The sequence below is a fragment of the Sus scrofa genome, chromosome 1 (assembly GCF_054392235.1).
Source record: "Sus scrofa isolate SSC_HxYL_T2T_F1_AM1 chromosome 1, Sscrofa_HxYL_maternal_Yorkshire_Landrace_v2.0, whole genome shotgun sequence".
In the NCBI taxonomy this organism is placed as follows: domain Eukaryota; kingdom Metazoa; phylum Chordata; class Mammalia; order Artiodactyla; family Suidae; genus Sus; species Sus scrofa.
In genome coordinates, this window is record NC_139383.1 from 140,715,907 (window position 1) to 140,743,476 (window position 27,570).

General features: G+C 40.4%; 1 protein-coding gene and 1 pseudogene across 17 annotated transcripts in view; one reads left to right on the top strand and one right to left on the bottom strand.

The window, feature by feature from the left end:
- GPR176 (G protein-coupled receptor 176) overlaps nucleotides 1–27,570 on the top strand; it is a 139,355-nt gene that overhangs the window by 51,627 nt on the left and 60,158 nt on the right. The gene's annotated exons all lie outside the window — the stretch shown is intronic.
- On the bottom strand, nucleotides 12,361–13,125 carry LOC100155221 (cleavage and polyadenylation specificity factor subunit 5 pseudogene; annotated as a pseudogene).

Below are 27,570 nucleotides of genomic sequence, written 5' to 3' on the forward strand. Positions count from 1 at the left end.
ATTGTTGTTTGCCCTGGGGCTTCTCAGTGCTGGCTAATGGGTGGGGTCAGATTTTCCCAAAATGGCCACCCCCAGAGAAAGCTACATTGATGAATATTCCGGAGAGCTTTTCTTCCCATGTCCTTCCCCCACAACAAGCCGCATTCACCTGTTTTCCCAGGATGTCCTCCAAGAACTGCAGTCAGATTTGACCCAGATTCTTATAGAGACCTCGCTCTGCCCTGGGACCTAGTGCACGTGAAAGTCTATGTGCGCCTTTTAAGAATGGGGTCTCCGTTTCCCCCAATCCCATGGAGCTCCTGTGCACCAGCACCACTGCCCTCAATGTCAGATGCTCCAGGGGCTCTTTCTCCCAGTGTCAGATCCCCGAAGGTGAGGGTTTGATGTGGGGCTCAGAACTCTCACTCCTGTAGGTGAGTCTCTGTGAACCAGTTAGTTTCCAGTCTGTGGAGCTTCCCACCTGGGAGGTATGGGGTTGTTTATATCACAAAATCGTCCCTCCTACCTCTTGATGTGGCTTCCTCTTTGTCTTCTGGAGTAGGGTATCTTTCTTAAGGTTTCTGGGCCATTTGGGTGGAGATTGCTCAGCCTTTAGTTGTGAGTTTTGTTGTTTTTAGGAGAGAAGTTGAGCTCCAGTCCTTCTATTCCGCCATCTTAATCCCATCTGCACCTTTTAATTTAAATATGACTATTATTTTGTTGCAGAGTTTGGCATGTAGGTTCAGCTGAACTCACATATTATCTTATTGACCTCATGTTAATATAAAAAAACTGACTCGTGTTGAATTTAGCATCTCTAAAACTCTCAAGCCCTTATTTTGCGTACTTCTGTATGCTGCTTTTTCATCATCCTATCCTTATTCAACATAGGAGGTACGATTAACATTTTAATTTTAATCATTTTAATTCATCTAAATTTAATTAAAATGTTTTAGTTCTTTGTATGAGTCTGTTAATTTTGTGGGGGAAGGGGGTGGGTCCTTATTTTGTCCTGTGATATTATTGCTTTCAGTGGTAATAACAATGTATCTTTTTATCTCTGTCTAAATTATCCATTTTTAAAAAAGTGTTGAAAGGTCTAGGAAGAGAATTTTTGAAGTCTTGTAACTAGAGATCTGGTAATTTAAGTCAGTTTTATTTTTATTTATTTATTTGACCATATCTACACAGGTGTGGACATTCCCAAGCTAGGGATCAAATCTGAGCTACAGCTGCGACCTACACCATAACTGTGGCAACACTGGGTCCTTACTTAGCCCACTGTGCCAGGATTGAACCCATGCCACCACAGAGATAATGCTGGATCTTAACCCACTATGCTACGGTGGGAACTCCCTATATCAGTTTTAATTTACTAGTCAAAGTCCTTTTGGAATAATTATTAAAACAATTATGAATGTGTTGAATATAACTATCACCTAGGTCATATTTTTAAAATCTTGTTTATGAAAGTATGAGACAATTTATCACACACTTTACTGAAATCCAGATATGTCTACTGCATCTCCTAGGCTTACTGATAGATAATAATAAGAATCTGGCATGATTTATTCTGTGTGTGAATACTGGCTTCTACTGATAACTTCTGGCCATCCTGACAATAATTCATACTAGTGTCAGGTAGACAAATGTGAATTTTTATGTATTTTTATTCTCCATTTTTCCCTGTTTTCAGTCTTCTGTTTCCTTTTCTGTTCTCCACAGTTCCTTAAAATGCTCCAGAGTTGGTTTGTAATTGTGCTTCTAAGACTTCAATGTGTAAGTAAATCTGGTAGAGATCTTGTTACAATGCAAGTTCTGATTCAGGAGTTCTGGGGCGGAGCCTACGATTCTGTGTTTCTAACAAACTTCTAGATGTTGTTGATACTCTTTGGCCCTCAGACTGTACTCTGAATAGCTAGGAACCAGAAGACTTGGTATTCTGGACAGATCTAGATTTGAGTGTTTCTCTAGAGCAGGAAGGAGGTCTCTGGTAGGTAAATGTCTTCAGTTCTTATTTGAACACTAAGAAACTCATCAACATTTATATCCTCCAAAAGTTATCTCTTTCATTCCCTTATATTTAATATCTCTTGCTACCTCTGGCTCCTTTTTTGCATTTCTTCCCCTTTAGTGCCTTTCTTTCTTCTCACAGGCAAGTTTCTTGGGAGAGGAGCCTAAATTTCATACTTCCATTTTATCCTCTCCTGAATGTTCCTCAATCAACAACTCTGATCATGTCATTCTCCTCTTTCGAACCCTTCACTGGACCCCTCATTCCCTCTGGCTTCTTATAGTAACATTATGCAGTCCAGCCTGTTTACCTCTTCAGCTCATCTCTTAAACACTCCAGGGATTCCAAACCAGCTATAGCTCCCAGGGCACATTCTTTTCTTTCCAGTCTCTTTGCCTTAGCTTCTGTTGTTCCTTCATCCATAAAAGCTCTTCCTTGACTAACTGCTCTCATTCTTCAGATATTCTTTTCTGTCTCCTCTTATAAACCTAAATTAATATATCTGCTTATATTTAATATTTGCATAATTCAAGAATAATTGAAAGGAGAGGTATCTGTGCTTGCCCCCTCTAGCCTGCAGCTGTAACTGATTTACTATAAGGAGGTATTATCTTGACATGATGATGGTCATTCTTATTGACGGATTTTAAGGTACCAAGTCACTTGGTAAAGTCACCATAATCTTATTTTAATTTTTAAATTTTAATTTTTATTTTATTTTATTTATTTTATTTTATTTATTTTATTTTATTTTATTTTATTTATTTTATTTATTTTATTTTATTTTATTTTATTTTATTTTATTATTTTTTTGCCCTTTAGGGCCCTGCAGCATGTGGAGGTTCCCAGGCTAGGGGTCCAGTTGCAGCTGCAGCTGCTGGCCTACACCACAGCCACAGCAACTCAGGATCTGAACCACGTCTGCGACCTACACCATAGCTCATGGCAATGCCTGATCCTTAACCCACTGAGCAAGGCCAGGGATCGAACTTGCATCCTCATGGATGCTAGTCAGATTCGTTAACCACTGAGCCATTACAGGAACTTTAATCTTACTTTTAATTTTATTTATTTTTATTTTATTTTATTTATTTATTTTTTGTCTTTTTGTCTTTTCTAGGGCTGCTCCCATGGCATATGGCGGTTCCCAGGCTAGGGGTCCAGTTGGAGCTGCAGCTGCCGGCCTATACCACAGCCACAGCAACACGGGATCTGAGCCATGTCTGCAACCTACACCACAGCTCATGGCAACGTCAGAGCCTGAATCCACTGAGCGAGGCCAGGGATCAAACCTGCAAGCTCATGGTTCCCTGGTCGGATTCGTTAACCACTGAGCCACAACGGGAACTCCTAATCTTACTTTTTAAAAAGGAAAGACTTGACTATCAGTCTGCAAATGAAGAGAGAAATGAATGTTTTTAATTAGTTTATCATTGTGTGATTTAGTCTAGATGACCCATACAATATTCGTTGACATTATAGCTTCATAGGAATGAAGCAGTAAAATATTTTATCATTATGAAAATATTTTCACTAATGTGATCCACAGAGACAGTGATGAATGGTAAGTTTTTAAGATGATAATTCAGAACTTTGACCACATCAAGCATTGACCACCCTTGGGAGCAGAGTGAGAAAGTCTCTTGCTAGCTTAGAGAGTGGCCTCATGAAAATCACTAAACTAATTGGGATTTCTTTTTTTTGTCTTTGTTTTTGTTTGTTTTTTAGGACTGCACCTGAGGCATATGGAGGTTCCCAGGCTAGGGGTTGAATCAGAGCCACAGCCACAGCAATGCCTGATCCGAGTCTCGTCTGTGACCTACACCACAGCTCATGGCAACACCAGATACTTTTTTTTTCTTTTTTTTGGTTGGAATTTCTTGACAGTAGCAGGGAATAGAGATGGAGAGCTGCCTGGAAAGATGCAGACACTGAGGACTTGATGGATTATTAGCTGATTATTCAAGCTAGAGAGACTCAGACCTCGAAGTAAATTAAATTAAATCCAAAAGAAACTAGGCTATGGCCAAATAAACATTTTTAATGAAATTTTAAAATGCTTTCCATAGCTGCAGTCGTGGTCTCTCAGGCAACAAATGCAATTTGCTATCAGATGCATTGTTGCCATGGCACTTGCAGATATGAGAAGATGATGGAGAAAGGTGGAAGTTGAAGGGCTAATAGACGTAAATCTTTATTTGCGAAATGGTCTTAATGTGTGTGTTGCAGAGATAAATCTTAATCCTCTGTACACAATAGGTATTCTGAAATGTGTGTGGAGTGAATGTAAAATATGTGAACTACTTGAAATTAAATGAAGGAAATACTTTTGTTTTTTTTAAGGAACCGTTCTTTGCAGTTTAGTTTTCTGCCGGCTACATCATTCTGTGTTCTAGATTCCCGAGGAATCCTAGAGGAAGGCACGCAAAAGAGGACAAGGATTGTCAGCTTCATTAGGGGTAAAACACTGGCTGATATAATTCCCTTTTCTCCAGGTATTTGGATCTGTTGATGAATAACTTTCTAGGTGAAATGCCTGGAGTGGGAGCTCTAGTTTCCATTCTCTTCACTGATTTCTGGCCAGTCTATCTCTGGATAAATGACTCACTTGGTTTATATTGCCTTTCAGCATAATACATTTATTCAAACTGAACTCTGCCTCTGGTAGATTGCATCAGAAAACCAAGAAAGCTTATAGTCATAATAGTCTTTTTTTGTGAAAAAGTAGTTCATGCCAAACTTGTTCCTTTTTTTGAGGATAATGTTCCTGGGATTAAAAAGAGGACTTTAGATAGGATCAGTGTTGTGTAGTGGGCCAAAGGGCTCTAGAATCAGACAGTTCTGGATGTCCAGGTTCTGCTACTTGCTAGCATTTTGTCTTTGGTCCAGCATTTATTACTTTTAAAATAATATTTGTCTCATTGTAAAATAATAAAGAATTTAGAAAACATAAAAAATTGTGAAGAAGATAATATTCATGACTATTTTCTCATGTCACTGAACATTTGTTGAAAGCATCATTTTAAACACATGTGATATATTCAATTATTTAATCATTTAACAATTCTTGGAGTTCCCTTCATGGCGCAGCAGAAACGAATTTGACTAGGAACCATGAGGTTGCGGGTTCGATCCCTGGCCTTGCTCAGTGGCTTAAGGATCTGGGCGTTGCTGTAGCTGTGGTGTAGGTCACAGACGTGGCTCGGATCCTGTGTTGCTGTGGCATAGGCTGGCGGCTAGGGCTCCAATTTGACCACTAGCCTGGGAACCTCCACATGCTGTGGGTACGGCCCTAAAAAAAAAAAAAGAATAAAAGAAAAAAAATTCTTGTATTTCTGGACATTGAGAATGTTTCTTTTTTGAACTGTGATGAATAATACTGTGATGAATACCTTTTAATTAAAAAAAAACTTTGTCCAAGTTTCTTTTTCAATGGTATGACTTCCTAGGAAGGGTGTGGTGTTACGGACTTTTGTTTGTACATTTTTATTCTTTATTTTATTATTTTCTTTTATGGTTGTATCTGCGGCATATGGAAGTTCCCAGCTAGGAAATGAATCAGAGCAGCAGCTGAGGCCTATTCCACAGTCACGGCAATATGGAATCCAAGCCACATCTGCGACCTACACTGTAGCTTGTGGCAATGCTGGATCCTTAACCCAACTGAGTGAGGCCAGGGATTGAGCTGGCTTCCTCAGACATATAGCATCAGGTTCTTAATCTGCTGAGCCACAATGGGAATGCCAATACATTTTTAATATCACTTTTCAAGTTCTTGATAATTGAAAGCAGAGGAAAGGATAAATAATGTAATTGAGCATCACTTTTCTTACTTATCTGTATCATAATGTTGGGAGGATATGGGCTAATATCTGTGAAACACCTAGCACAATGATTGTTAAATATTATTAATGTTTGTATTCTTTGCTTTAGTACAGTCATCATTCATACTGTCAACTTCTGTAATAGAACAGTCAGCTATTTTACCAGCAAAAACAAGTCTATTCAAGTTTATTCAGGAATATCGGGAGGAACTGCCACTGAGGATATGTGAACCAAGACAGACCATAGGCAAATCCAGAAAACAAGGCAGGGGAACTTGCTTTTATAGGGAAAAGGTGGGAGTTGGGGGGCTGTAAGAACCAAAGAGTCCATTGGAAGAAACTGGGAGTCCAGAGTATGGCGGCTTCTCATTGGTTGGGCTCTTACAGTCTCTGATTGGGTGGGCTGTTGGGAACAGGAAAAGAAGTTTTCCTCTTCCTGCTGAACTGTAAAGGAGGCTTCACCTTTCTGTTAGAGACGTGGGTGTCTCTGGAGTAATTGACTATGCATGGTGAAGCCTGAGAGCTCCCTCTATAGGCCTGTCCCCAGTCCAGTTTTAGCTGAGGTTTCTTTTATTCCACAGTACTATATCATTAAATCCTCGCCACTCTCATTATCCGTTTTTAAGATAGGATAATAAACTTTTACTGAATTTTATGTGTTGTGATATAAAATTAGTGTGAATATCGAGCCCAGTGGGCCCCCTTCTTCTTTTTTTTTTTTTAAATTGCCTTAAAAAATGTGTATGAAGGGAGTTCCTGTAGCGGCTTAGTGGAAACAAATCTGGCTAGTATACATGAGGATGCAGGTTTGATCCCTGTCCTTGCTCAGTGGGTTAAGGATCCAGCGTTGCTGTGAGCTGTGGTGTAAGTCTCAAATGCAGCTTGGATCTGGCGTGGCTGTGGCATAGGCTGGCGGCTACAGTTGTGATTCAACCCCTAGCCTGGGAACTTCCATAAGCGGCCCTAAAAAAAAAAAAGGTGTATGAAGGTGAAAGGTAGAGGGGAGAGGCGGTTTTGGACTTATTAAAAGTATTTCTTTAGAATTAAAAAACAAAGAGGAGAATTTTGCAGTCCATTGAAGACTTGGCATGACTGACTGTTATATCTATCTCAGTTTTAATGTAGTGTCAAAACTGTTAATTCACAGCTGTGTGAATTCAGTGTGTATTTCAGTTGTGTGTGTTGACTGGTGGGAGAACCAAAAGAGACAGAGAGGAGTCAATAGTCTTGATACTCTAAATTGCTAGTGTAAGTTAAAATAATTTACACCAAGTCTTCTAGTTCCTAGCTACTTCAAAGTGTAGTCTGAGGACCTGTAGGACTGTGAACCACCTCAAAAGGTGACATAAAATGGTAATTATTATAAATGAATCAGGAAATAATGAAAGCTCTTATCTGATTTTTTCCATTTTCACACATTTACTGCACAGGGCATGGCTGCGTCAGTTTCTTAGGGCTGCTGTAATTGACCATTGCAAATCAGTTGGTTTAAAACAGAGGTTTATTCTTGCAGTTCAGGAGGCCAGAGTCTAAAATCAGGGTGTGGGCAAGGTTGATTCCTTCTGGAGGCTCTGAGGGAGAATTGTTCCATCCCTCTTCCTAGCTTCTGCTGGCTGCCCACAATCTTTGGCGTTCCTTGGTTTGCAGCATTGCTCCACTTTCTGCCTCTATCTTCATATGGCCTTCTTCCCTGTGTCGTGTCTATCTATCTGTGCCCTTTCTTCTCCTCATAAGGACACTATCATTCGATTTAGGGACCACTCTCATCCAGTATGACCTCATCTTACCAGGATTACATCTGCAAAGATCCTGTTTCTCAATAAGGCAATGGAAAACATGCTAAGTTAAGATAGAAACTCACCATCTCTCCTTCCTCCCCATAACCTGCTATCATCTCTAAGCACGATTTCATTAAGTTGTGTTACTTAACTCAGTTCCTCTGCTCCTTCTTGATGTGCTTTATGTATCCTGCTTGGCTCTACACTATCTACCCAAGATGACCTCTTACTGCAGGAGATTGCTTTCCTTAACCTTGAATCTTACTCTTCTCTCTTTGTGCCATTACCCCAGTAGGGATTGCTTTCTCTCTCTTTCTTCATCTAAGTAAATCTTTCCATTCCTGAGGATATGGATTGTATTTTATACTTTCTTTTTTCCCCTGTATCACCTAGCCTAGTGCTGGCACATAATGTACACTCGATAAACATTTTGATTAACTTTCTATTAAAATAGACTATCTATTGGAAAGAAAATTAAATAATGGTTTTGTGTGCTTGAATTCCAAAATTCAAGTTGCTTGCAAATCAGTCCATCTTGATAGCTTAAATTATTCAGCTAAACTGTTGTTTTCGCTTTGATTTTAAAACATCTACCTTGAGTATTTTAGTCTCATTCTGGCGCTGTAGCCTATTTTGGCTCAAAAATAACATGAGGACATGCTACCGGTATATCATTTACTCTATAAAAAGATTTTTCTATTTATTGTTGCTACTGTCCTGGTTCTGGGAAATAATTTCTTTTTTTTTTTTTTGTCTTTTTGTCTTTGTTGTTGTTGTTGTTGTTGTTGCTATTTCTTGGGCCGCTCCCGCGGCATATGGAGGTTCCCAAGCTAGGGGTCCAATTGGAGCTGTAGCCACCGGCCTACGCCAGAGCCACAGCAACGTGGGATCTGAGCCGCGTCTGCAACCTACACCACAGCTCATGGCAACGCCGGATCGTTAACCCACTGAGCAAGGGCAGGGACCGAACCCGCAACCTCATGGTTCCTAGTCGGATTCGTTAACCACTGCACCACGACGGGAACTCCAGGGAGATAATTTCTTATCAGTGTGTAATATCTGAAGAGGTACATGAAACCAGCCTTATTGTTTGTTTTATCTTCATTATCATCATTGTTACATAGCTGGAAAGAATTTAAGAGGTTTTCTACCCCTTCAAAGAGGAGAAGGCCTATGGCAATACCGACTGCTTCCTCCTCCTGGCTTCTGTCTTTTTCTAACTCCACAATTGTAAATTTGGAGGGGCATATAATACAGTATCAAATTTAGTCTGGGACAGCTAAGGAGATCCAGTCAAGTCCAACTCACTCATGGTCAGGTGGACCTCAGTTCCACTTTAGTTTTCTCACCATGAGCAAGCCCAGAACCATGAAGTGGGTGGTCAGCAGATTTGTGCTTCTGGTTTTTCATGAGCAAAAGGGCAAGAGTCAGTAGACTGGATGATAGCGAACACTTGCTGTGTTTAGTACTTGTAGCTAGAATAATGAGTAAACATTTGCTAGGCAGAGCGACTAGTGCCTGGCACATAGTAAATGTTATAAACATGTTTGAAAATAAAATTTAAGAGTATAATTTATAGTCAAACCCAGAATGTATGGTTCCATACTGTTCAGTATGTTCCATGTTCCATGCTGTTTGCATTCAGCATCTCCAGAGGCTGGGCCTGAGGCTCACCTCCTCAATCTCCCCTTCACCTCTTCTCTTCACTTCCCTTGTCAGACTTGACTTTGCTCAGTTAACTTTAATTAACTGTAACCTTCTGCAAATGGGAAATGTCCTCGCAAAGGAGCCCCTTCATTTTCAGTGCAGTCTTTTCTATAGAGACCTGCAGGAAACCCAAATCAGGAACTGAGTGAATTGATACTTTGACAAAATGAGTTGACAGATACTGCTTTATTTCCCAGATTGGAAGTGCCGAAAGCTGAATGGTCTTGCACTTATATTCATCAAAAAGAGACATTGTAGGTCTTAAGGGCATTGTTTTTTTGTTTTGTTTTGTTTTGTTTTTTTTCTTTTTTTGTCTTTTTGCCTTTTCTAGGGCTGCTCCTGCAGCATATGGAGGTTCTAAGGCCAGGGGTCTAATCAGAGTTGTAGCTGCCAGCCTACACCAAAGCCACAACAATGCAGGATCTGAGCTGCCTCTGCGACCCATACCACAGCTCACAGCAGTGCTGGACCCTTAATCCACTGAACAAGGCCAGGGATCGAAACTCTAACCTCATAGTTCCTAGTCGGATTTGTTAACTACTGAGCCACAACGGGAACTCTGGCAGTGGTATGTTGATAAATGTCTAACAACTATCTCAGTCTAGTAAAAAAAAAAAAAAGCCTTGATTTGTTGCATTTGCCAGTTTTCATGGTGTCAATATTCCCATCACAGCCAATTTCAAGCTGTGTGATCTCGCTGAAGTGGAGGTGTGTACATTCAACTCTCTTGAGCTGGAAACAGGCTCCTGCTTGCCACTGTAAATGTAGGATTGAGGGGATATGGCTTAGGCCCAGCCCATGGAAAGTCTATGGAGATGCTGAAAGTAGCTCTTTTTAGTGTTATTTGTCCACCTGCTCTATGGCCTGCACTATCTAGGTAATGGTGACATAGGAATGAATCAAAGTCCTTGCCTTCATGGAGCTTACATCCCAGTGAAAGGTATTCAGAAGTTTCCAATTTCAATTTTTTGAGACCCTAGCATTCTCATATTTGGGGACAACTTGAATCAAGATCCTGTAACATTTTAATTTATTAAATGAGAAAAATGGAATGGGCTTATTTTATTTTTGCTGGGTGTGAAGCAGGGCTGTGAGGGAGGCAGTAGAACTGCTCTCTGAATTGTCTCCACCTTGGAGTGGCAGAGACCCTAAGCCTTGCATTACCAGGAGTGTTGGCAGTGTGCCACAAGGGGTGGGAATTAAAGGGCAGAAAAGATAAGGGTCTTGCTTGGAGTTCCAGTTCCCTAACTAATCCAGGGGAGGTGATAAATTATAAGCCATTACCTCTCTAATTAAAAGTTAATGAGCTAGAGGAGTTCCCTGGTGGCTTAGTGGCTTAAGGATCTGGCATTGTCACTGCTGCTTGGGTCACTGCTGTGGCGCAGGTTCGATCCCTGGCCGAGGAACTTCTGCATGCCACAGGCATGGCCAAAAAAAGTTAATAAGCTGGAAGCTTGCTTAGTGGATAAGATTCTGGCAACTGAAATCTTGTCAAAGCATTGCAAAGTTCTACATCCTCCATGAGGGTAAGAAAGCATTGGGGAAGCTACTAATGGCAGAGCTCAGAGAGGGGGATGACATAAGTGCTCCTGTGGAAGAGGAGTTAGGATTCTGGGTGAGGAGCCTCAGGTCTTTCCTACTGAGAATCACTGAGCCAGGTGCTGAGATTTGAGGGAATGAGATTTTCCTCTAGGAAGGTAGATCCTCAGGCAACTCAGAAGTATTAGATAAGCAAGAGAAGAAAGGAGACAAACTTTTTGAAATTAACTGTTTGATGCTGTGTTAAGTCCTGCTTGTGTTTCAGGGCTCTCCAGGACCTCTGCCCACACTGTTTTTACCTATTGAATGAATAATTCGTTTGCACGTAGTTTCTAATGCTGGACCGTCTTATTCAGCAACATCATTCCAGCCAGGATGTATTGTGAACCATCTATCTCTCTGTGTCTAGAATAGGCATTGCTCCATTCATGCCCATGTCCTCTCCATCTTCCTTGGAGGCAAGGATTTACATATTCATCATGTTGGTTTAGAAGTTTAATTCTTGATGGTGTGATTTTTAGAAGAGAAAGGAAACCCAGGCCTCTTTCCAGTACAAGGACCCCTCCCAACTGCTTTGGAATGACCATTGTGTCTTCAACTATGGGTTTTGAATTATCTATGTCACAGTCACCTTGTGCTGCTTCTCTAAAATTCCCATTTCTCTGATGCATCCCAAGCCTTCTGAACCAAAGTCTCTGGAGTGGGACTGAGGAATTTGCATTTAAATAAGTTTCTCAGGCGGTTCATAGGTGCACTAAAGTTTGAGAACCACTGGTTTAGATTCATAGACTGTTAGGAATAGCCTTGGAGATTCCCTGGGGTCCAACCTGTGTCCCATTGGAAAGAAAGCAGCCTAACTTTTCCTGCAGTTAAGCTTGGGAAACGTTTGGGGTGTTTTGTTTGTTTCTTTGTTTAAATTAGAATGCCCACGCAATTCGGTAGGCCAGTAGGGACAAATCCCCTTCCCAAGGATCACCGTTATGTGACATGCTGCTACTAGCAGGCTCAGGTCAGTAGCCATTACAGCTGAAGGTGAACGTAGTTATTTTGTTTTCAGCAGCTGTAGTTTAATTCTGCTAACATTATGTTATGAAACCCAGATATTGGCATGATGGTTGACAAAACGGAGACCGAGTATGAGTAAATTGTTTTTTGTGCCCTTGACCTCTGCCTTGTCATTCTAGTATTCATATGTCAAATGTGGCTTCTCTCAACTCACTAACATTTTAAAAATCATTCATCCCCACATTTCTGTGTTTCTGTTCATTTGGCCCACTGCTGAGGGAAAACAACACAGACATCTTTGATTTTGTCCAATGTTGTCATTTTAAAATTTTGTTTTAGAAAGAAGTCCATTTTCTTTAATGTTATATAAGAAAGTTATGAGAAGAACCAAAAGTAAATTAACCATTATCACATTTGCTTACACCACAATCTGGTTTTTCGTATTAACTTTACTATTCAAACAACAGAAAGTAGGTGACAATTTAGGGATTGGGAAAGAGATAAAACCAAAAACACCTTGCTAGCATGTTTATTCTACACTGTGTATAGCTGTGCTCACAGAGATAGCTTCTCTTACTTTTCTGCTGTGCAGGAATTCAGTTGTATATAAAACTGAACCTGCTCAAAAGCTGAGGGAGTCTAGAAATTATGGGTCCATATCTGGGTGCATTGTCATACAGTTCAAATAGTGGTGCAGCTACTAGCTTGTAATTTTTAGGGATTGCGAATAAGGCTTTCTCTTGAAGCTGAACCCAAAACAATTTCTGATGTTCCTTAGGTTTTGTAATGTGTGCAGGAATATATGGATACTGAGGAGGTTCACAATTTGGTCTCCACCAGTTACCAATGCAATCATCAATGACCCAGTCTTGCAGGACTCCATCTTGACAACCCAGTATCTCTGTCATTAAGTGTTTTTGTCCTTCAGACTTCATCTTCTCTTGTATTAAGCTCACCACCAGGTAATTTGAAGAAAGTTGTTTCCAGCTGTAGCAGTAACACATGGGGTAGCTGGTGCTCATGGACAATCAAAACCCCTTCTACAGTCCTCCTCATGCCAATTTTATCAAATTCCTCCCTCATGTGCTGAAATCTGGTGGCAACAGAGCTGTCCTTATAGAGGGGCTCTTTTGTACCAAAAGTATAGTTGGTAAGAGGGTACAGGTTGATGGTGCGCTCCAGGGTGAGGCGCTTGGTCTGCTGCATGTACTTGTTGCCATACTGGTTGACCCCTCTGGGCCCAGCTGGTCTGTGACTGATTGGGCGGCACCACGGACATGCTGGCAAGCTCTGGCACTAGCAGCGAGTGGAAAGAGGGAGGCAGGGAGACTTCCCTGTGCTGGTACCCACTCAGCAGCCGCGCCGCCCACCCTTAACAAGGGAGTGCCCAATACTGTCATTTTATAGATGTGAAAATCAGGATCAGGGGAGATGAAGTAATTTATCTGGACATGTTGGGCTGCAGCAAGCCCCCAGATCTTGCTCCTTTTAGGCGAGTATTCTTGCCTTTACTGGGCTGCTTTCCAGCAGGTGGGAGCGTTCCTGTAAAGTTCTTTGCTGAGTCTCACAGTTCTTGGCAGACAAATCCAATATTCCCATTTCTAAAGACACATTATTTAGCATTCCCCTGTGAAAGCAGGGAAATTGCCTTGAATTATCTACTCAGTCTGAGATTTGGAGTACTTGTGTCTTCCTCTCTGTGTCTTGTTCTACATGACTGAGTTTTTTAGAAGGGAGGGATAGTGTTTGGCGGATAATGTAGACCAGGGGATTGTCTTCAGTGCCTGGGAGGGTGGATGTGTTGTAATTATCCAGTCCTATGATACTTATGTCACAATTAATTAGATGTCTCTAAATTACTTTGGAGACAACAGATGATTCAATTAATGGGCAGGAGCAGCTGCCTTGGAGCAAGGAGGTAGGGGCAGCCTTATTTTTATTTTGCATTCCCATTCTCCTCCATACCCTTCTTTACCTGATTTGCTTTGGAGACCCTCCTGGCTTTAAAAAATGGCACAGACACAGTCTTACTTGGAATCAGCAGGAAAAACATTTAGCAAACAGTGCAAAGCTAGAGTGTTTGCTCAGTTCCTTCAGAGGATGCTGATGAGCCAGTAAATCCTTGTGATTGTTTTCTAGAGTGTGGTCAATCCTTTTTGGGGGAGCAGGGTAAGATAAGTCAGTCATGAAGAGTAAGTTTGATAGTAAAGGATCAGGAACTTAGAGTTATTTCTTGGAGGAAAAAAACCTCTGTAGTTAGTAGACAGTTTGAAATTTGAGCCAGTAGCTTTTGCCTTGTGAAAATGGTGCAAAACCTAAAGTGTTCTTGATCATGTGACAGCCACTGCTCATTCTCTACTCAGCATCTATCCTCTTATTATTTATTCTTTCTTAGAAGACCCTTATTTTGTTTAGGCAACAACGTGCCCAGATAAAAATGCCTTCCAAGACTCCCTTTCAGGTGGAGGGCGGGGCCCATGTCATCCAGTAAGGGGAAGTTTACTTACTACTTACTGGATGGAGCTCTGGGAATACCTTCCCCCCCCCAGTAGAAAGGGGCAGGTTAATCTGGGACATGCCTTTGCCCTTGGGCTAGGACTTTTACCCTTTCTGTCTAGCATATGATTGCCATACCTTGGGAGGGAACAACCATCTTACAGCTCTGGGGACACAAGCCACATGCTAAGAATGGCAGAATACCAAGTTAGAAGCTGGGCCCTTGCCTCGATGACTTCTTTCAGCAGGCCACCCCATCTTCTTCTGGACTTTGGCTATATGAGAAAAAAAAATCCTTTCTTAGTTTAAGCTCTTGTGGTTGGATTTATGTTACATAAAGTCCAGTACAACTTCGGGAAACTGCTGGTTACGTGGTTCTTATACACAATAATTGAGCCAGTGGACAGTTCAGCTTATTATATGGAGCTGGAAATTCTAGATGTGCAGAGGTTGCAATCTCTGCTAGGCTTACTCTTTTGGAGTTGCAGGACACCAAGATACAGAAACTTAACAAATGTTATTCTCCCTAAGCTGGTGCCCAGCAGCAATCAGGTATTATCCAGTTTGCAGCTTTGCTAAAGGAAGATTACATCGAAAAGTCAGAGTAGTCAGGAGCCAACACTTAGTGTGATTCCTTTGTCTTAAGGGGGTGGGCCATGAGAGGTTTGCGTACGACCCTGGAGTAAGCTCTGTGCACAAGACTTATTAACTGCTTCCAAGGGCAGGAAGTGTTTAATTTCTTCCTCTGGGGCTGAGATGGTAGTCCAGGAGGACACTCAAGCACAATTCTGATACCTTATCTGAGGCAGTTCCAATGAATAGGTTCTCTTTGATGGGTCCATTAAACAGCAAATAACAATATTTGTGAACAAAGATTTATCATAGGAACTCTGCAACCATTACATGTCCTCTTTTCTTGTTTTGTTTTTGCTTTTTAGGGCCCCACCCACGGCATATGGAGGTTCCCAGGCTAGGAGTCGAATCAGAGCTACAACTGCTGGCTTACACCAGAGCGTCAGCAACGTGGCATCCAAGCCATGTCTGTGTCCTACTCCACAGCTCACAGCAACGCCAGGTCCTTAACCCACTGAGCGAGGCCAGGGATTGAACCCGCAACCTCATGGTTCCTAGTTGGATTCGTTTCTCCTGGACTACAATGGGAACTTCCATGTCCTCTTTTCTTATTGTGTGCATATCTTCTGTTAATAATAAGATCTAATAACAATATTATAGTTATTTACATAAGAAAAATAAATAAGAATTGTAGATTACTAATTCCATTTGTTTGTGACAAGAAAGGAAAATAGTTACATGGTGAATATTTCAAAACCTTTAGGCTTATGAAGAGGAAAGTTCATAAAAAATGGGCAGAAGACCTGAATAGACATTTTCCTAAAAAGGACATTCAGGTGATCAAGCATATGAGAAGATGCTCAACATCATTAATCATCAGAGAAATGCAAATTAAAACCACAGCGAGATAACACCTCACACCTGTCAGAATGCAATCATAAAAAAGAACACAGATGACAAATGTTGGTGAGGATGTGGAGAAAAGAGAATCCTCATACATTGTTAGTGGGAATGTAAACTGGTGCAGCCACTGTGGAAAACAGTATGGTGGTTTCTCAAAAAATGAAAAATAGAACTACCATATAACCCAGCAATCCCACTTCTGTGTATATATCTGAAAAAAAAGCACTAATTTGAAAAGATGTATGTGCCCCAATGTTCATAGCAGCACTATTTACAGTTGCCAGGATATGCAGACAACCTAAGTGTCCATCAACAGATGAATGGTTAAAGAAGATGTGGTACATATATACAAAAAAATGAAATATCGCAACATGGATGGACTTGGAGTGTATTATGCTAAGTGAAATAAGTCAGAAAAATATAAATTCTATGATATCACTTATATGTGAAATATAAAAAATAAAACTAGTGAATATGCCAAAGAACAAACAGACTCAAGATACAGAAAACAAATTAGTGTTTACCAGTGGGGGAAAGGGCAGAGGGTGGGGCAAGATGGATAGAGGATTAAGAAGTATGAACTATTATGTATAACATAAACTATGAAGATATATTGTACAACACAGGGAATATAGCCAATATTTATAATAATGATAAATTGAATCATTATTTTAAAATGTAATTAAAATTGTAAATCATGGAGTTCCCTTCATGAACTTTGTCAGCAATTAATGGACCTGACTGGGATCCATGAGGATGAGGGTTCGATCCCTGGCCTCGATCAGTGGGTTAAGGATCCGACATTTTGGTGAGCTGTGGTGTAGGTTTACAGACACAGCTTGGATCCCGAGTTGCTATGGCTGTAGTGTAGGCAAGCAGCTGAAGGTCTGATCCGATCCCTGGCCTGGGAACTTCCATATGCCCTGAACTGTTACGTATATAAGCAAAAAAAAAAAAAAAAAAAAATCCCTATGTTGTACACTTGTAACATATATTGTACATCAATTATACTCCAATAAAAATAGTTTTAAAAAGTAAAGGAAAAAACCCCCAAGCAAAACAAAAACAAAAAGTGGAGTTCCTGTCATGGTTTAGCAGAAATGAATCTGACTAGTATCCATGAGATATGGGTTCCATCCCTGGCCTCGCCCAGTGGGTTAAGGATCCGGCATTGCGGTGAGCTGTGGTGTAGATCACAGACAAGGCTCAGAGTTGGTGTTGCTGTGGCTGTGGCGTAGGCCAGCGGCTACAGTTCTGATTTGACCCCTGGCCTGGGAACCTCCATATGCAGCGAGTGTGGCCCCAAAAAGAAAAAACAAAAGCATTCATACTTCTCAGGTAATAAATGCCTGTTAAGCTGAAAAAAATGCTTGAAAAATTAGTAATAAATGTTTTCCTGTTATCAGTGAAAGATATTATTTGCAATAAAATCTTTAGCAAGATATTTGGTTTCATATCCAGTGATATGAAAATCACTGGATAAAATAGAAAATTCTTCATAAGATTGCTGAAATTTTTCCTCTGTTCATCAGTGCTGTTTAGAAACGTGGAAACAGAGTTTGGGGTAAAGTAGAAAAGAATAGTTTTATTGCTTTGTGAGGCAAAGGGGGCCACAGCAGGCTGATACCCTCAAAACTGTGTCACCCTGGAGGGTAGTGAGGGGTCTTATACTGTTCAAGGAGCAGGGCATGATCAGCTCAAGGACATTCTTCTGATTGGTTGTGGTGAGGTAATTGGGAGTCAGCATCATCAACCATCTGGTTCCAACTGGTCTGAGGTCTAGTGCTTGTGGGCAGCCTACAGTTAACTTCTTTAACCTGGTGAGGGTTTTAGTTTCTGCAAAACAGCTCAAAAGACATGGCTCGGAATGTTATCTATAGTCCTTGAGGAAGACTATAAAGTCCTTGACTTTGTTGAATGGCTAAACTGTTAACTATTCTGTCTTGCTTGACTGTTTTCCTTTCTGCATTTTCTCACTTCTCTGATTAAATGTATTCTTTGACTCAGTTGGTTTTTTTTTTTTTTACAGAGGAAATGCAGATGGAGAACATGGGTGGGTATCTAATCTGGGAAGGCCCCATAGGGTCCTGCTTGGTTATAGTAATTTGTCAGGAGTGGTGGCAAGTGTGTGGTAGCCCTTTCAGTTTGGGACGTTGGATAATTCAAATTGAACCAGGGTCCAGAAATGATGGTATGAATTTTCATGGGAAGAGTGGAGTTAGTGTTTCATCAGATGCTAATCCTACATGTCTACAAGGATATTCCTCAAACCTGACTTTCAGTCTTCTCAAAGAAAATTATGCTTTAGTCTCAATATTCAAAATAAACATGTTTTGCTCCTGAACGAGAGGATCAGGAAAATCAATTAACTACACCGCTGACATTTGCCACTTGAATCCATGGAGCTGCTCCCTCCTGATGTTATCTATGTGGAACAGGAATGATTTAGTCTCACTGCTCAGTTGGAAGGGAGGCATGAGTGCCCTTGACAGCCAGAGTACTTCTGGGGGGAACAGTTAGTCAAGGGCTCTCTGCTGGCTTCTTTGCAGAGCATGTTGAGAAAACAAATGCACAGTAGCTGTGATTCAATTATATTCACATTTTAGGCTATTTCCTACAACACTGGGTGAGATTAGGAGACATATTTTTGTGTGTCATCTTTTGTAGTGAATAAAGCTGTGGATGTTTTGGCATAAAGGTAAAACTTTTATTTGTGTAGCACCCTCCTTCATCACTAGAAACTTAGCTGGTTATTCCATCAGTACTGATCCCAATGCACTTTTTTCAGTTTTTGTAATAGCTTATAAAAATTAATGTTAATTAAATGAAAAACCTCTTTTATAGATAGGATTTTTGATGAGAGACAAAACCAAGAGTTTGTAAGTACTTTGCCCTCAAATATGTTCTACTCATATGCTAATTGCTGTGCTTCCTCTGTGCATCATTGATTTCACCTGTGAAACAAAATACATACTAGTATGCATGTGATTAAAATTATTCTTCCATGTTGGATATCATTGATGTGTGATGCCCATCAGAGTCATTAATAATTTTGCCAATACTTGCCTAGTCCAATTTTCCTCTGAGCATTTAATTTGTCATTAACTTGGTGGCTACCTTTATGAGTTTCTTAAAAAGAGAGTAATCTTTGTTTTGTACCAGGAGTGCAACTTGGAGTAATGCTTCTGTAGTTTTGGGCTCTTTACTGCCCTTAGTGACAGAATGAGCCAATTTTGTGCTAGATAGCATTATTTTGTACTTGTTTTGGAAAAACTCAGGTAGTTTAACAGGAAGCTTGCAATGCAAGTTTTGAAATTTAGTTTGAAATAATGTGGAAGCTTTGACTGGGTTCATGACAAAACCACATTTAGAAATGGAGTAATTGTCTGATATCTAGTTGTTAGGTATTCCTTGGCAATTGATTGGACCTCCTTTGCTTGTGTGAAATCGTCCTCATTGTATGTTCACCTTACTAGAATGAGGTTCACTGTTTATATTTAAAATATTATTGTGAATTCTAGTGTTTTTGTTGCTACTTTCATTATACATTTATGACTTAATAAGTACTTTAAAAAAAAATTGAGGTATAGAAGTTCCTGTTGTAGCTCAGTGGAAACAAATTTGACTAGCATCCATGAGGAGGCAGGTTCAATCCCTGGCCTCGCTCAGTGGGTTAAGGATCCAGCATTGCCATGAGCTTTGGTGTAGGTCACAGATGGCTTAGATCCCATGTTGCTATGGCTATGGAGTAGGCCAGTGGCTACAGCTCCAATTCAACCCCTAGCCTGGGTGTGGCCCTAAAAAGACAAAAAAAAAAAAAAAAAAAAAAAAAGAATTGAAGTATAGGAGTTTCCATCATAGCACAGCCGAAATGAATCTGACTAGGAACCATAAAGTTGCGGGTTCAATCCCTGGCCTTCTAACTCAGTGGGTTAAGGACCCAGCATTGCCATGAGGTATGATGTAGGTTGCAGACACAGCTCGGATCTGGCTGACAGCTACAGCTCTGATTAGACCCCTAGCTGCGGGTGTGGCCCTCAAAAGACCAAAAAAAAAAAAAAAAAGAAAAAAAGAAAAAAAATTACCTAGGTCCCTTTGAATGTTAGTAAGTTTGAAATCTAATAGTGAATAGGTTTTAATATAGGATGGTGATAATAACTAAAATAGTAATAGTAACAACAAAATGAACACAACAGGATTGCTGTGAAAAATCCAAATTGACTTTGCATTTCAAATTTGTAAGGTGTATGGAAATGAAACTGTTTCTCCCAAACTGCCAAATCACCACTGGACCACTTAACTGATTGCCTGAAAACTCTATACTATTAGGTTCTTTGTATTGTAAGTTATGTCATGCCCTTTGAATGGAAGATTCTATTTTATTTTTTTGGTCTCACCTGCGGCATATGGAAGTTTCCTGGGCCAGGGATCAAACCTGAGCTGCTGCAGTGAAAATGCTGGACCTTAGCCCACTTTACCACAAGGGAACTCCCTAAATGGTAGATTCTATAGATTCATTTTTCAACATTAATTGAGTACTAACCACATGCCAACTGCTTTGTTAGAGTCTGGAGATATAAAGCTGAGAAAATTGTAGTTCTTCCTCTTAGGAATCAGCTGAGAGTCTACTGGGAAAGATAGAAATATAGACACTTAATAAGTCTTTGTGCTAAGTACAATGCTGGAGATAATTAGTGAGAGTACACTATGATCCATGGAAATCATAAGCAGTTCAGAGTGGCTGGAACATTAATTATAAGGCAGAGAGTGGTGAAAGGTGAAGCTGGAGGAGTGGGCAGAAACCAGATCCTAGAAGGCTGAACGGGGCTTGTTAGGAAGCTTGGAATTTGTCTTTTTGAGTCTCAGGGAGCTGCAAAATGGTTTTAGGGCAGAACAAGGTCAGGTTTATATTTTAGTAAGATCATTCTATTGGCTGTATGAAGGAAGGGCTTGATGGAGACAAGCTTAGAAGCAGAAAGACCAACTAGGAGGATGTTGTAGAAATCTAGGTAAGATATAATAAGGGCTTAGACCAGGAGGGGAGAGTAGGAGTGAAGAGCTCGTGACAAAGTCAAGAAATAAAGGAGATAGGTTGTCAGGACTTGATGATTGAGCAGATATGGGGGTGAAGGTTGGGTTAAGGCAGAGTTCAGGGTATTGATTAGTTTTCTAGATTGGGTTGTCTGTGGTGGTACCATCAATAAAGAAAGAGATTGAGTTCAGGGATAAAAGCAGGTGGGATGAAGTTGGGTGTGTAGGAGAAAAGGTTTTAAGTTTGGTACCAGTTGAATCTGAGATGCCTGTGGAATGTCTAGTTAAATATAAGACTCTAAAACTTGAGAGTATGAATGTATAAGTCATCAGAGTAAATGACTAAACCATTAGAGTGTGCGTGAGTTTACCTAATAAGAGGGAGCTGAGAGGACATTTTAAAAAGTAGCTAAAGAAGAGCCCCATGAAGGAGACAGTGAAGGCATGGTCACAATGGTGGGATGAGCACTGTGGTAGGGAAGTGCCCCAGAAACAGGAGGATAAAGAGCTTCCAGAAGGGAACAATTGAAGGCATGAAACCATGCAGAGAAAGACTAGACAATGTCCATTGGATTGACAAAGAGGAATGCAGTTATGATCTTGGGAGACAATGGTTTCAAAAGAATGGTGGGGGTAGATTACTATGGTTCCAGAAGTGGGTGGAAGGGAGCAAAGTAGAAAATTTTTAAAAGGAAGAGTCCCTGTTGTGGCTTAGCAGGTTAAGAACGTAGTGTCAGGAGTTCCCTTCATGGCTCAGTGGAAACAAATCTACCTAGCATCCATGAGGACGCAGGTTTGATCCCTGGCCTTGCTCAATGGGTTAAGGATCTGGCATTGTTGTGAGCTGTGGTGTAGGTCGCAGACGTGGCTTAGATCTGACATTGTTGTGGCTGTGGCGTAGGCCGGCAGCAACAGCTCTGATTAGACCCCTAGTCTGGGAACCTCCATTTGCCATGGGTGCGGCCCTTACAAAGACAAAAAAAGAAAAAAGAATGCAACAAGTGTCAATGAGGATGCGGGTTTGATCCCTGGCCTCACTCATTGGGTTAAGGCTTTGTTGTTGTTGCTGCAAGCTGCAGTGTAGGTCACAGATGTGGCTCTGTTCTGGCATTGTTGAGACTGTAGCTAGGCTCGCAGCTGCAGCTCCAATTAGACCCCCAGTCCAGGAACTTTCATATGCTGCAAGTGCAGCCCTAAAATGGAAAAAAAAAAAAAATAGAGAAGAAAGAGAGTAGAGGAGAACAAGTTCAGGGAGAGGAAGCCCTGAGCAACATAGGGATGATCATGTAAGAGAAGGTACAATTTTGGATCTGTGACAAGGATGTGAAGTGTGGTGGAATTCACTGTTTCAAGATTTCAATAGATCTTTGGGATAAAGTTTCTTTAGGTTTTCCACAGGCATCTCAAAATCAACTAATGACCACTAGTCAGGGATGTGTGGCTCCCATAACCATATTTTCCCAGTATCACAGAATGAGGTTAGGTGGGTTTTTCCATGAAGCAACACCATAATTGTTTAAGATTTCAGCACTGGGCAGAGTTTAAACCCTAGCTCTGTCTCTGATCTCTTTTGTGGCCTTGGGAAAATAGCTTAACCTTTCACTGTCATCATTTTTAAAGTGACGGGGTAAACTGATAGTCTCTGAAATGGTATGTTGATCCCATTTTTTCAGATGGTTTTCTTCCACTAGGAAAGGTAGTTTTGGTACCAGTATAGTACCATTACAGCACTCAATAACCTTCCACTGTAATCTCCACCAGGATGTACCACCTTTCAGGCATACATACACACATGTACATCAAGTACTGCCTACTCTCATTTTACCTCCCCCATGACATTTAGGAAGGACTGTGTCCTCAGAGCCTGAACATATAGGGGCTTCTTAAGTGTTTGGCTCACTTCAAAGGATGGCTCTTCAGCCAGCCAGCCCTCCCTCATCATTTCTTTTTGTCTCATTCTCTTCTTTGGTATAAGGATGAGCTTTATTATTTAGAGGTCTTTAAAGTGGTTTCAAAACTAAAGGCAAAAAATATTTATAGTGGAAGAAAATGTACTTGTCTCATTTTTTGAACAGTCCTATCAGGAAATACTCCATGTATAGTAGAAGGAGCATGGAGTTGGGAGCCAGGAGGCCTGGGTTAAAGTACCTGTGACCTAGTTCAGAGATGGATGCTAATTTGATAAAGGTCAATAGGTATTTACTCACATTGGATGGGGCATCTGTTATGTTTACAGCCTACATTTGGATATAGGTGGGTCTGGGTGAATGTGATTGTAGATGAGTGTGTGTTTAGGGATGTTTGTTTAAATTTTTAGAAAATTTTTATTTATTCTTTTTTTTTTTTTTTTTTTTTTTTTTTTGCTTTTTAGGGCCGCACTCTTGGCATATGGAGGTTCCCAGGCTAGGGGTTGAATCAGAGCTGCCACTGCTGGCCTACGTCACAGCCACAGCAGTGCCAGATCCAAGCCACATCTGAGACCTACATGACAGCTCAAGGCAACGCTGGACCCTTAACCCACTGAATTAGGAGGCCAGGGATCGACCCTGCAACCTCATGGTTCCTAGTCTGATTCGTTTCTGCTGCGCCATGACGGGAACTCCAGGGGATGTTTATTTGAATGTACCTGTGTGGATGGGAAGGGGAGAAGATGAACCTATTCTGCTTTTAGCTTTTGTTCTCCATCTTGTTTCTATGTTTCCTGGCAACAGCAACTTTGATAAAAGAAATCTGCCCAAGCCGAATAAGACAACAAACTAAAGAATAAAAGAGGATAAACTATAAATAGCACTGGGACCAACATGGATTTCCGTTAGGTGTTCTCAGAGCTGCTAGACTCATTTATTGTTTTGTGTGTGTGTGAAACTTTTAATTGCTTTATTAAGAAAAATAGGATAAAATAAAACAGATGAGGCAGCCAAGGTTTGGAAATGGAGAGATGACACTGTTTTTAAGATGAACAAGTAACCAGCACCCCACCCCACCCCCCAGCCCTCAATTCTAAGATAACCTCAAAGGAATAAAAGATACTGTAGACTATGTATTCTTAGAGCATCTACCTGGCCATTGTGAAAATTTCCCACCAGAATACAAGCTAAGGAAAATGCTAGTTTTCATGAGATATTGAATAGGCCATCCACTAATAACAGCAATAGAAATTAAAGTATAAAAATAATTAATATAAGCAAGAACATTGTTAGTATTATGCCGCTTGCATTAAAACAACTGGTAGGACACCAGTTTGAGAACTGTCATCCACAATGATCTGGTATTCTAGAAGATTAGAGAGAAGGTGTGTGAAATCCAATCTTATTGGGCCTGAATTCCCTGTGTACAAGAGGGTGATAGCAAGGAGATTTCCCGAGTTCAAAAGGAAAAGAATTCCTGCAACCCCCTCTTCATGGAGTGTGACATCCGTTATTTATTTTATACATTTAATATCAATTTTAAATGCTTGTTAGTAAGACCATGAAAGGGGTTATTGGTGTATGAATGCTGAAGCAACTTCTTTTTATTCTACTGCCCATCTTCTAAGGAAGATAATTTAAAAGAAGAGGAAGATGAGTGGTATTAAAGCTTTGAAGTATTACCTACCTATCCTATTTGGTGGAAACACACAGAGAAACTGCAACCTAAAATAAGTCACTTGAACTTATAACTAGCCTCTTGGTGCCTAACTTTTTCTTTTTTTTTTGGTGCCTAACTTTTTTTTAAATTTAATTTTTATTTTTTTTTACAGAATAAGATACATATATTTAAACACAATTACATTCACACAGATTATTATATCATGGATCTTAAGAAACAGATTAAGTGACTCCCTCTGGAGAAGTGGAATGGAAAATATGCTGAGACAAATAGGAAATTTACTCTATACTTTACCCCATTTTGGATGGCTTTCATTTTTACTATTTAGTATTATCTATTACATTTCAATTTTTCTTTAAAAATTAGCATTATATTAAAATTGTGTATATTATGCAACTAAAATTTATAAAGAAGAAAGCCTTATATACCATTAAATATTTTATATAGCATAATAAAAAGAATAATAACTGGTAAGAATAGCAAAAATAGTACACCCTCTGAAAATAAGTAAAATATAAAATGCATAAATTGGTTAAAAAACAGTGTAATTATATAAATATGTCCTCACAATTTGTTACATCTTATTGATTCTTCAATATAGCCATTACACCATTCTAGTTGATGTGATAAACAAGACATTATAGACCTTACATTGTACCATGGAGAGAAAAGGTTATTAATAATACAATTGTAGAACTGTATTATTTAATTGTACATTTGCATTATTTAATTATAATTATCATAAATTCTTTGATGGAAAGGAAATCAGAATCAGATCTAAGTCTTCAGCATTCCAAGAATGATGTCAAATGACCCCTTTCATGGTGGATTATGCACTTATTTACTATGAGATATATTTCTTCTCCAGAGATTCCTTGTTTGTGTATTAATTGTAGATTTTTGATTTGCAGTTATTCTGAAGTTTTGATTAGAGTTTATATGTATATGAGATTGTTTTAAGTTGTTGGTCTCTTAATTGCAAGTTCATCTCCAGTGTCCTGCATTTGTACCCACCTCTTCTCATGATTTCTGATTTTGGTGGTATAATTGTGCATGGATGATTTCATATATTTACTGTATATATACCTTTACTGGTGAGCCTTGTCATTTGTGGCATTTTTGTTTCCTGTTGCTATCTTTTCTTTTCTGCCTAGAGAAGTTCCTTTAGTATTTGTTGTAAGGCTGGTTTAGTGTTGCTGAATTCTCTCAACTTTTGCCTATCTGTGAAGGTTTTGATTTCTCCTTCAAATCTGAATGAGAGCCTTGCTGGGTAGAATAATCTTGGTTGGAGGTTTTTCCTTTCATCGCGTTAAGTATGTCAAGCCACTCCCTTCTGGCCTACAGAGTTTCTGCTGAAAAATTTGCTGATAACCTTATCGGGGTTCCCTTGTATGCTATTTGTTTCTTTTCCCTAGCTGCTTTCAGTATTTTCTCTTTGTCTTTAATTTTGGTCAGTTTGATTAATATGTGTCTCGGGGTATTCCTCCTTGGGTTTATTTTATATGGTACTCATTGCACTTCCTGGATTTGAGTGAGTGATTCCTTTCCCATGTTATGGAAGTTTTTGGCTATTATCTCTTGGAATATTTTTTGTGTACCCTTCTCTCTCTCTTCTCCTTCTGGCACCCCTTTCATACGGATGTTGGTGTGTTTAATGTTGTCCCAGAGTTCTCTGAGTCTCTCTTCATTTCTTTTCAATCTTTTTTCTCTTTTCTGTTCCACATCCATAATTTCCACTAATCTGTCCTCCACCTCGCTTTTTCGTTCTTCTGCCTCCTATATTCTGCTGTTAGCTGCTTCTAGTGAATTTTTTATTTCAGTTATTGTATTTTGCGTCTTTTCTTGTTCAAGTTTTATATCTTGTATCTCTTCATTCAGTGTTTCCTGTAAATTATCCATCTTTGCCTCCAGTTTATTTCCAATGTCTTGCATCATCTTTTTTTTTTTTTTTCTTTTTGTCTTTTTGCTATTTCTTGGGCCACTCCCACAGCATATGGAGGTTCCCAGGCTAGGGGTCTAATCGGAACTGTAGCCACTGGCCTACACCAGAGCCACAGCAACGTGGGATCCGAGCTGCATCTGCAACCTACACCACAGCTCACGGCAATGCTGGATCATCAATCCTAGTCAGATTTGTTAACCACTGTGCCATGACGGGAACTCCCCTTGCATCATCTTTAGCATCAACAATCTAAAATCTTTTTCCTGGAGGCTGAGAATCTCCTCATCACTTAGCTGATTTTCTGGGGTTTTTCCTTTCTCCCTCATCCGAGTTATAGTTCTCTGTCTTTTCATTTTTATAGGTTTTTGGTGTGGTGACCTTTTGACAGATAATAGAGTTGTAGCCTCTCTTACTTCTGGTGTCTGCCCCCCTTGTGGTTGAAGTTTGTATGGGGGCTTGCTGTTGTCTTCCTGATGGGTGGGGCTGATGCCTGATTCTAATCCCTCTGGTGGGTGGGGCTTTGTCTCTGGATGGGATCAGAGGCAGCTGTGTGCCTGGGGGGGTCTTTAGGTAGCCTGTTTACTGAGGGGTGGAGCTGTGATCCCACCTGGATTGTTGTTTGGCCTGGGGCTTCTCAGTGCTGATGGGTGGGGCCAGATTTCCACAAAATGGCCACCTCCAGAGAAAGGCACGCTGCTTAATATTCCCGAGAGCTTTGCTTTCAATGTCCTTCCCTCACAACAAGCCACATTCACCCCTGTTTTCCCAGGATGTCCTCCAAGAACTGCAGTCAGGTTTGACCCAGATGCCTGTGGAGACCTCGCTCTGCCCTGGGATCCAGTGCATGTGAAAGTCTTTGTGCACCTTTTAAGAATGAGGTCTCTGTTTCCCCTAGTCCCGTGGAGCTCCTGCACACAAGCCCCACTGGCCTTCAATGTCAGATGCTCCAGGGGCTCTTTCTCCCAGTGCCAGATCCCCGAAGGTGAGGGTTTGATTTGGGGCTCAGAACTCTCACTCCTGTAGGTAAGTTTCTGTGAACCAGTTAGTTTCCAGTCTGTGGAGCTTCCCACCTGGGAGGTATGGGGTTGTTTATATCACAAAATCGTCCCTCCTACCTCTTGATGTGGCTTCCTCTTTGTCTTCTGGAGTAGGGTATCTTTCTTAAGGTTTCTGAGCCATTTGGGTGGAGAT